The sequence below is a fragment of the Arachis ipaensis genome, chromosome B1, assembly GCF_059453495.1.
Source record: "Arachis ipaensis isolate K30076 ecotype BB chromosome B1, ASM5945349v1, whole genome shotgun sequence".
NCBI classification, from domain to species: domain Eukaryota; kingdom Viridiplantae; phylum Streptophyta; class Magnoliopsida; order Fabales; family Fabaceae; genus Arachis; species Arachis ipaensis.
This window is the reverse complement of record NC_142436.1, coordinates 46366005-46375331: the sequence shown is the minus strand read 5'-3', so window position 1 is coordinate 46375331 and position 9327 is coordinate 46366005. Positions and strand designations below refer to the sequence as shown.

At 31.4% G+C, this 9327-nt stretch overlaps 1 long non-coding RNA gene and 1 other non-coding gene across 2 annotated transcripts; both read left to right on the top strand.

Annotated features, from left to right (window-relative positions):
- Positions 1–1704: 1704 nt before the first annotated feature.
- On the top strand, positions 1705–3015 carry LOC148576442 (uncharacterized). The gene is made up of 3 exons (XR_015902174.1): positions 1705–1747; positions 2686–2744; positions 2907–3015. It is a non-coding gene; the product is annotated as an uncharacterized LOC148576442 (long non-coding RNA).
- Positions 3016–5973: 2958 nt separating this feature from the next.
- On the top strand, positions 5974–6082 carry LOC148576441 (small nucleolar RNA R71). Its single transcript, XR_015904304.1, has one exon. It is a non-coding gene; the product is annotated as a small nucleolar RNA R71 (small nucleolar RNA).
- Positions 6083–9327: the final 3245 nt, after the last annotated feature.

Sequence of the window (9327 nt, the reverse complement as noted above, 5' to 3'; positions counted from 1 at the left end):
AAAAATGGAAGGAACACAAGAAATTGAGGAGATGACCAGCGAGAAGCGATGCGGCCGCATGGATGACACGACCGCGCGGAAGAGAGGAAATCGTAATGACGCGGCCGCATGGATGACGCGGCCGCGCGAATTGGAAACTGCACAAGTGACGCGGAGGCGTGGACGACGCGCCCGCGTGGCAAAGCGAAACGCCGAATGACGCGTCCGCCTGAATGACGCGTCCGCGTGACATGCGCGATCTGCATAATCTGCAGAATCGCTGGGGGCGATTTTGGGCCTTATTTTGACCCAGTTTTCGGCCCAGAAAAGCATACTAGAGCCAGAGAACATGCAGAAACCAAAAACAACATTCATTTCGCATAGTTTTAGTTTTTAGATCTAGTTTTCCTCTCCTCTAGGTTTTTTTCTCTCTACACATTCATAGTTTTTAGGATTTGTTATTTTCATTGTTTTTGCATTGGGATATTGAGAAGAGTTATTGCCTCATCAAGACTTCGACATTCTAGTTCGTTCTCTTTACTTGTCTCTTACTCTTTCATGTTCCTTAATTTACTTAATTTTACTATTGGATTATTTTAGCATTTATTAATACAAGAATTACTTTTATTTTTAATTAATCTTTTGATCATTATTTATCATGTCTTTCTTTAATTCCCTTTCTTATGTTATGAATTTTACATTTACAATGAGCGAGTAGTTCCCTAACTTGATAGGGAGTTGATTGAAAGGAACCCTTGAGTTGGGATGCTCAAGAGAAAGATTGTAATTGGGTTTATTATTGGATTGCTCTCTAGTCACTAACACCAATCCTCCCAAGAGCGGATTGGAACTTGTGGATAGAAACAGCATTCCAACTTGTTTAACTTTTCCTTACTTAGTGAGGGACAACTAAACATAATAACCCTCAATTGTCAATTAATCTTGAGAGTACTCCAACAAGAATAGGGCTTCCAGCTGATCAACTCTCAGTCAAGGCTTTTATTTAAATTTATATAAATTCTCTAATTTAATTTTCTGCCATTCAACTCAAACCTTTTTGAAAACATCTGATTAATAAAATAGCACACTTTTCTGCAACTCGTTGGGAGACGACCTGGGATTCATACTCCCAGTATTTCAATTTTAATTTCTATGACACCTTTCTAAATTGATAAGCGATTTCTGGTTGGTTGAGAACTATACTTGCAACGCATATTTTATAATCATTCTTAACTCGCCAATTTCCGCCCACATCAATCACTCTCTCTTCTCCTGAAACCCTTGCCCTTTTTCACTCTTCTCTTTTTGTTTTTGATTCCCCTTTCTCTCTTTTCTGATTTCATTTTATTAGAGATGGAAATTATCATTAGAGTCTTCCCAATTTATAGGTCGGAGTGATTCCAGAGCAAGATACTATCCCGGAAGAGGTTGCAACCACCGACTAAGAGGGATTTACAGCAACGAGGGACATACTGAAAAGCCAACCGATGTGGACGGTGGAAGAAGTCAGGAACAGATCTGAGATCGACGTTAGTCTCTTGCTAACAGGAAATGATGGTGAGTCTTCTTCTATACGTCACATTCATCACTTTCTCCTTTTATCCCTTTTGTTTTTTAGTTTTTTCCACGGTTTTAGTGAATTGTAATGTGAATTTTGTGTTGAAATGTGAAACTGTGTTGTGGTGTTGTGCATTTCTTTGGTTCAGGTCAGGCTTACCCTTTCGAAGCAGTGCGAGCTGAGTCATTTTGAGCATACTTTCCAATATTGGTAAGTGGTAATTAAGAGCTTTGTTACACTTTTCTGCTTCTGTAAGAAAAATTAAGGGAGGAAAAAATATAGAAGGCTCTATGTAAAATATTGGCTTGAGGAAAAAAATTATTTATTTATTTATTATTATTATTATTTACAGGTTTTATAAGATGAATTGAATTGTTCAGAATGTAATATTAGACTAGAATTTATTTGCTTTAACGGATAAGGAAATAAATGAAATTATTGAACTTGAGTGAAATGGTGTTTTGTTCAAATTCAAGCAATGAAATGGAGCAAAATCATTTAAAATGACTAGCTCTATTCAAACAATGAAATGGGGCAAAATCTTTTAAAATGACTAGCTCCTATGGAATTTGAAACACAGTGTTGATTCGCTGCTTTTCTGTTTCTGTGATTCTTTTATTAGTCTTTTTGCTTCTCTCTTTTTTTTTTGTATGTTCTCATTATTTTCCTTATCTTCCCTCCTTTTAGTGTTTTGATAAATCCTAATTAAATTTTGCTAAGAATATGTTTTAAACTTAAGTTCAATTTCTAATTGATTTCGTTGAGATGATTACTGCTTCTCATACTTAAATTTCATACGTTTTGTATTACTTTGTAATACATTTCATTATCACAAATGCACAATTACCAGGACAAATTCACTTTTATTGTTGAAGGGGACTCTTTTTATAAATCTTTCGGCTTATTTTACGAAATGGGAGAATAGAAGTTGAGGACTGACAAGGAAAAATTTCTAGTAAGTTAATGATGAAAGGGGGAAGAAGAAAGGGACTGTGCTTTCTGTTATAAGTGAAAATTCCTCCAAAAGTATATGAAATATTTGCATAAAGAGAATTAGTTAAATACCTTTCTAAGGAACTTTGTCCTAACTTAATTTTATATTTTTATTTGTCAAAGTTTTGAAAATAATAATTCTAAGGATGTTTCAGGTTCATAATGATGATGAGGTAAGGGCATTGTTCATGCTGCTCTCCAACTCAAGCAATTGGTACACTCACATTTTATCAATATCCATCTTTCATTTCTCTCTAATTTTTATAAATTTGGTTTCAATTCTTATTTTTATGATGTCGGATACCCTCAAAGTTGACAGCTTTTTCCTTTTTACATTTTTCTTACCAACTATTTGTATTTTTGTTTCTTTTGTCAGTGTGTTCAGAACTTCAGATAGTGAAGGAGACATGGGGCTTTCAAGTGGGAGACATGCAAGGCACTATACCCGTTACACTTGGGCTCTCAAGACAGCATTCTTTCCTCAGGTAAGTTTGAATTTAAATATTTTAAAATGATCAAAGTATTTGGTGGTCTGCCGTGAGTTTAAAATCTTGCTATGAATTAATTTCACTTTTTTTAATTCTTTCCTTATTTTAATTAATAGTTTCTTTTCAATGTTTTAGCTTTATATTTCAAATCAGAAATTTATTTAATTTATTTATTTGTTTTTTTTTTAATTTAAGATATTTTTCTAATTTTTACTTTTTTTAGTTCTTTTGTATGTGGAGTCTCCCTCCTTTTGCAGTATGATGATAATTCTCTCCCTTTTAGTAATTTGAGTAACATTATAATGAATTTATGATAATTTAGTCCTTAAAATTTCTGTGTGGATTTTATATTGTGGTATGTTAGTTAAAGTGGATTACCTGCTAAAAGAGAATGCAAGATACAAGAAGCTGCAACAACAGACATATTGCATATACATTTATATATCTATGTAAACATACATGCATATATTATATTGTTACTCATTTAGATCAAGTTTTTGTTCTTCGCATTTTAATTACAAGTGATTTTGTTTGTTTATGTTTGCTTTAATAGTCATACTACTATCTCGATGAATGTTACAATACTTCTTTGATGTTTGGAGTTTTGAAACTCCATATAATTTTAACAAAAAAAATATTATTAAAATTTAAAACTCAATTCACCTTGCGTTAATTTAGATTAACATTTAATGCACATTGATAAAATCAATAAACAATTAATACATTTTTTTAAAAAGCTACAAACATATTAATTACAACTTGTAAAATATATTTTTAATAAATGATAATTATAATTACTATAAGAAATTTAATATGCTCTATTAATATATAAGTTATTAAATTAGTTAATAAAATTTAATTAATTAATAATTTTATATTTTATTTATTTTAATTATTTATTTAAAATTATAATTTATTTCATAAAATTTATTTAATATACTATCTTCTTTTATTGTTTAAAAATAATGAGTTTGTTCACAGACAAACTTATTCCTATTTTTGTGCAATTTGAATCGTATTCGTATATTTTATTTTTTTATTAATATAATTTTATTCACATATTTAAATCTTAAATTTTTTAAAATTTTTTATTTAAAATTTAGATAGATATAATTTAAATTAATAATTTAATTTAATAAAAATAAACGTATTCGTATTATTTTTATTATCTTAAGCAAAAAATATCTCTAACTGTATTTTTTAGGTAAGATTTATTAATCTTTTCAGATATACACTCTAATATTATTAATTTAAAAGATTACATATATCTATCTCTTTTGTTGAGATATTTAAAGATCATGTTTAACTGTTTTAAAAAAATAATAAAAAATATTTATTTAAAATAAGATGAATATATTTATTTAAAATTTATAAATTTTAAATAAATTTATTCGTATTAATTTTAAAATAATACCAATATGTTTATTTAAATAAAAAAATTAAAATAATAAGAGTATTATATCCTTTTAATTCTTTTAAATTTTTATTTTTGTCATAATTTTATAATAATTTAATATCAATCTAAAAATAAAATAAATTTAAATTAAAACAAAAAATTTAGTCTAAATAAAATTTAATGCTAATTTTTTTCTCTCCTTAGTAATTTAATGTTGATTCTTTTCTCTCTCCTTAATAATTAAATGATGATTTTCTCTCTCTTTAATTAAGGAGCACTAAAACTCCAAACAAGTTTTTTCTCTTACTTTTAATTAAAAAGCACTAAAACTCCAAACAACTTTAGAATATCAAATTACGTCCCTACTATCTCTTTTGCGAATCACTTTTTAGAAAATGTTTTACTAAAGTGATGTTGCAATTGTGTCATCATTGTTGCAGCTTTGTGAACCCGTGTGAATCAACAAAAAGAAGAGTACCCTGTACCAAACATTTATGGCACCGTTTTGAATATGTATCTAGATTCTTAGTCAGCGTGCCATTTATTACTACTGCAATGCAATTGATGATTGAAAAAAAATAGAAAAAAATAAGATCATATTTTAGTTTATCCGTAAGCTCAAGAAATTTAATATAGGAATGTAAGAAAAATTTTATCCAGGGTAATGCTGTTTGTTTATTTTAACTATTATTAAAAATCAAATGAAATGTTGTGGTATTTTATCTTTTTCTTCTTTAATTGTTTTTAAGGTGTTCATTTTATTTGGCCAAAGAAAGATGGTTTCTCATTTTATTCGGCGTCAACCTCTATAACGAGGGCTTTGCACTCTTTTCTTGGGTTTACTTCAATATTACTTAGAAGAGTACTTGCAGAGGACTCAGGTATCCGCTTGCTTAGCTGACTTATCTGCACCTCCAGATTTCTAATGGAGGACCTAGTCTCTGTCATGAAACTATAGGTGGTCTTAGAGAGATTGGAGACTATGGCAGCTAAGTCAGAGAGGCTTTGCTTAGAAGTCTCCATCTGTGGCTGAGAATGTGGGAATTGTCTATTGTTGAACCTATTCTGGTCCATTCCACCTTGATTGTTGTTGAAGCCTTGCTGAGACTTCTGTTGATCCCTCCATGAAAAGTTAGGATGGATCCTCTATGATGTATTGTAGGTGTTTCTATAAGACTCATTGACCTATTCCATCATGGGTTGATCTGGGTCATAGGCGTCTCCTTCATTGGATGCCTCTTGAGTGCTGAAAGTTGTAGCTTACATTCCAGTCAAATGCTGAGAAATCATGTTGACCTGCTGGGTCAGGATTTTATTTTGAGCCAAGATAGCGTTCAAAGTGTTTACCTCCAGGACTCCTGTCTTCTGAGCTGCCCCATTGTCCACAAGGTTCCTCTCAGAAGTGTATATAAATTGGTTGTTTGCAACTATGTCAATGAGTTCCTGTGCCTCTTCAGGCGTCTTCTTCAAGTGGAGTGATCCACCCGCAGAGTGGTCCAATGACATCTTGGATATCTCAGAGAGGCCATCATAGAAGATATCTAGTATGGTCCAGTCTGAGATCATGTTAGGAGGACACCTTCTGATCAGTTGCTTGTACCTCTCCCAAACTTCATAGAGGGATTCACCCTCTTTTTGTCTGAAGATTTGAACTTCCACCCTAAGTTTGCTCGGCTTCTAAGGTGGAAAGAACTTGGTCAAGAATGCATTGACCACTTTCTCCCAAGAGTCTAGGTTTTTCTTAGGCTGAGAATCCAGCCAGAGCCTAGCTCTGTCCCTTACAGCAAAGGGGAAAAGCATGAGCTTGTAAACCTTTGGATCCACTCCATTAGTCTTGACAGTATCACAAATCTACAAGAAATCAGAGATGAATCTGTTGGGATCTTCTTGTAGACGTTCATGAAACTGGCAGTTCTGTTTAACTAGAGTGACCCGTTAAGGCTTCAGCTCAAAGTTATTTGTACCAATGGCAGGTTTGGAGATGATGCGCCCATAGAAGTCAGAAGTGGGGGCAGTATAGTCATTAAGGACCTTCCTTGCATCTCCTCCATCATTAGGATTGCCTGGCATGTGTGTATTTTTAGCTTCTTGTTCGAAAGTCTCTGTGAAGTTTTCTCCAGAGTGCTGAGCTTTAGCTTGTTGTAAACGCCTCCTTAGGGTCCTCTCAGGTTCAGGATCAGGATTAAAGAGGGGTTATTTATTCCTGTTCCTGCTCATAAACAAGAAGAAACAAACCAAGAAAAGAAAAGAGTGGGAGTTTCTATGTTAGAGTATAGAGAACTTCCAATGAGATACCTAGAAAAAAAAAGAAGAAAGAAGGTAGAGAAAGGAGATAGAATTCGAAATAATGGAGATAGATATATTTGAGAATTCGAAAATTAAGAAGAAAGAGATTTTAAAATTAAAATATTTTTGGTTTATTTTTATTTTATTTATTTAATTTCAAAATAATAAAGAGGAATAAAAGAAAATTAAAAGCTAGGACAACTAATTAACTAACAAGATTTGAAAATTAAAGGACAATTTTTGAAAAATAGAAAGAAAAAGTCAAATAAAGATTTTGAAATTCAAATTTAAAAGAAAGTAAATATTTAACAAGATAAAAATTAAAATTTTAAATTTCAAAAAGAAGATAAGATAGGTAAGGTTTAAAATTGAAATATAAGATAAAGGATAAAAAATCTTAAGAAAGATAAGATTTTGAAAAATTAAAGATTTGAAATTCAAGTTTAAAAGATATAAGTTAGAATTTTAAAAATTTTAAGTTTAAAATAAAGATAAGATACTTCAATTTTAAGATTTAAAAAGAAAGATAAGATAAAGATTTGAAAAGATTAGGAAAGCTAAGATTTTAAAAATTAAAAATTACTAACAAAAAAATATCAAACTTAAAATTTGAAATTAAATAAAAATAAGATAAAGATTTGAAAATTTTAAATTAAAATTTTTGAAAATGTGAAGGAAAAATTTTAAATTTTTTTTGAAATTTAAAAAGAAAAAGAAAACACTAAACAAACACCAAACTAAAAAATTTTGAAATCAAAGATACTAATTTTCAAAAATTCTAAAAGAAAGAAATACCAAAAGACACCAAACATAAAAATTTTGAAATCAAACAAGAAAAATTACCAAGAAAGTTTCGAACATAAAGAAAGAAAAACAAGAACAATTTTCGAAAATCAAGACAAGAAATAAAAATCAAAGGGACACTAAATTTAAAAACTGACACAAGACTCAAACAAAAGAAAAAGATTATTAAAGATAAAAAGTTTTTGAAAGGTTTTCGAAAAAGAAAATAAGAAACACAATTAAAGAAAACTAATAAAAGATACCTGATCTAAGCAATAAGATAATCCGGTAGTTTGTCAATCTCGAACAATCCCTGGCAACGGCGCAAAAAACTTGATGCGCGAAATTCAGAACTTTGTACAGCTTGACCGGCAAGTGCACCGGGTCGTCCAAGTAATACCTCAGGTGAGTGAGGGTCGAATCCCACGAGGATTGTCGGATTGAGCAAGCAATGGTTATCTTGCAAATCTTAGTCAGGCGAATAGAAAAGATGGTTGTTGTGGTAAACGCATAAAACATGATAAGAAAAGAATTACTGAATTGATGTGGAAACAGTGATAGGAAATCGGTTAAGGCCTTGGAGATGCTTGTTCTTCCGAATTAATACTTCTTACTGACTACTTTAACAATGAGTGATTAAAGCCGGGGCTAGTGGTAATTAATTAATCTCCTCTTATCCAAATCAAAAGCCAGTGCTAATAGTCCTTTAATCTGAACGAGGGTGAAGCTCCACAATTCAATCTCTGGTGATCCTACTCAAAACGCCACAGACAGGGTCAGATCTTTTGGATCGGAGAGTGATGCTCAGGGTTCTATCATTAACGCCATAGAGACCTCAATTACCCCTGACTGACAGAATTTTATGTCACGTACCCCAATCAGCCTAGATAACATGTTGGAACCTGTGATGCATTCTCAAACTACATCTTAAGGCATGACAAGAGCTCATGTAGAATAGGGGTCATACTCTCGTTCCATCCCAATTCATAAAGATGAAGAACGACAATACATCATAGAATGAAATCAAACATGTATTAAAGTAGAAAAGTAATCATATCAATCCATAGGAATGAGCAAAACTCCTATTTTTAACCTAGGAGGTTTAGTTGCTCATAGTTTACAAAAATTAATAGTAAAATGTCAAAAGGTGAAAAAATCCCTAACAAGGGTGATCTTTGTTCTATATATACTAATCTAATAATTGAAAATTACAAAGATGAAATAAAACTAGGCTAGGGTGCAAAAATCTGCTTTTTCGGTCGACTTTGGTGAGTGTTTGGGTTGAGTTTGGCGTCCAACTTAGAGTTGTGGGTGTTAAACGTCCACTAGAGGGTTCTTTGGTGCGTCCTTGCTCCTTTGGTGGCATTGATCACCCGTTTTGTACATTTAACGCTGGCCTTGGTCCTTTTAGGGCGTTGAACGCCAGAAAAATAATAAGTTTGGCGTTCAACGCCCGTTTTGGACAGTTATTTCCAAAGAAAAGTACAGAACTTGTCATATGAAACCATCACATTGTTTAGTTAGTTAAGGAAGTAAAGATTAGAATTAAAGACGGGTATTTACGAGTTTCAGTGTTTCTTTTTTTTAAAAGTCACAGTAGTATTAAGAAACATAAAGTGAAACATTTAAAGAGTAAAATAAAATGTATTTTTTACGTTTTAAACTTTTCCGTCTATTCTTTTCTTTGAAAACACGCAAATATAATCGGAAAAAACGAGAATAAAAAACAAGAGTAAATACTGTTTTTATTTTCTAATTATTTGTTCAAAATACTAAATGTCATTTTTTTTTTTCGAAAATTTTTAATTGGTCTCATCGTTAATCTGAATGGTCTTGACATATTA